The sequence below is a fragment of the Hyaena hyaena genome, unplaced genomic scaffold, assembly GCF_003009895.1.
Source record: "Hyaena hyaena isolate Hyena2069 unplaced genomic scaffold, ASM300989v1 scaffold_1177, whole genome shotgun sequence".
Taxonomy (NCBI): Eukaryota; Metazoa; Chordata; class Mammalia; order Carnivora; family Hyaenidae; genus Hyaena; species Hyaena hyaena.
In genome coordinates, this window is record NW_024081812.1 from 183283 (window position 1) to 184769 (window position 1487).

Sequence of the window (1487 nt, forward strand, 5' to 3'; positions counted from 1 at the left end):
CCCAAAAGAGTCTACACATTCAATGAAATCTCTATCAAAACACCACCAGCTTTTTTCACAGAGCTAGAATAAACAATCCTAAAATGTGTATGGGACCAAAAAAGATCTCGAATAGTAGTCTTGAAAAAGAAAACCAAAGCTGGAGGGCATGACAATTCTGGACCTCAAGCTGCATTACAAAGCTGTAGTCATCAAGACAGCATGGTACTAGCCAAAAAAAGGACACATAGATCAAATGAACAGATGGAAAACCCAGAAACGGATCCACAACTGTATGGTCAACTCATCTTCGACAAAGCAGGACAGAATATCTAACGGGAAGAAGACAGTCTCTTCAGCAAATGGTGTTGGGAAAACTGGACAGTGATATGCAAAAGAATGTATCTGGGCTACTTTATTCCTTTACTTACTTATTTGCTTTGTTTGTTTGTTTGGGTTTATAAACTAGGGACTGTCAAGCTGTGCCTTAGGGCAGGGACTATGGCTTGTCCATAGTGCCCTTGATGTACAAAGCCTGGACATTCCCCAATTCTTCTTGAGCAGTGACACCAGGAAATTGACCGCTGACTGGGTATTGTTCATACACTCATGATCTGTCATCTCCATGTGGCCAATGGCCACAGTCAGATACAGTGCCTTCTTCATCTGGGAGTTGATTGTGGACTTCACTTCATCCACTTTGGCCACCATGTTATCATGGTAGATCCGCAAAGCAGGGACCTTGCCAGCCTTACTCAGTCCTGGACCAGGAGTCATGGGATCTGCTTGGCTGGAGACTCTGAAGCCAAAAGGCATCATACTTCTAATCCAGCTTCTGGACTAAGCTTTTATTCTTGTTGAATTTCTTCAGTGCCTCCATGTCCCTGTGGGGAATATCCACAGCCTGGGCCTCATCACAGTGCTGCTGGTCCCCCAAAACCCAGACGGAGAAGGTAGGGCAGGGAGTGGACTTAAGCCTGATGGTGCCCAAGAAGCGTCTTTTCTTCTGAGGGTCAGTTCTTCAGGCTGACCTGCAGCTCCACCATCTCCAGAAACTTCCTGCACTCATGCTGGTTGGTGTGCAGAACTCACCGACTCACCTGCTACAGGGTGTCCCCAGGTGACTCTGCGGCTTACGGTGACTCACGTCACAATAACCAGGAAAGACTGGACCACTTTCTTACACCACACACACAAATAAAATACTTTGCCTTTAAATCTAAACTATAAATGTTGGTTCCTGTACTTTCTTCTTCCACTAAAAATAATTTTGATGTAAAATACTAAGTTTTCTGTCCGACTTACCGAAGGGAAAATCTGATTCATCAAATTGAATCAGACTGCGTTTGCTAGAAACGTTCCCATGCTATCAAGATGAGGTGCCGAGGTCTCTGTGTTTTTGCCCAATTTACCAATGTCATTAGTGTCACCTCACCATGGCAGCAGGCGGGACTCTGTCTGGACTTCTGTTTGCAGATTTGATAAGAATTACTCTTTTGCATTTTCAT

General features: G+C 44.5%; 1 pseudogene; it reads right to left on the reverse strand.

The window, feature by feature from the left end:
- Positions 1-362: 362 nt before the first annotated feature.
- LOC120224482 lies at positions 363-1487 on the reverse strand (annotated as a pseudogene).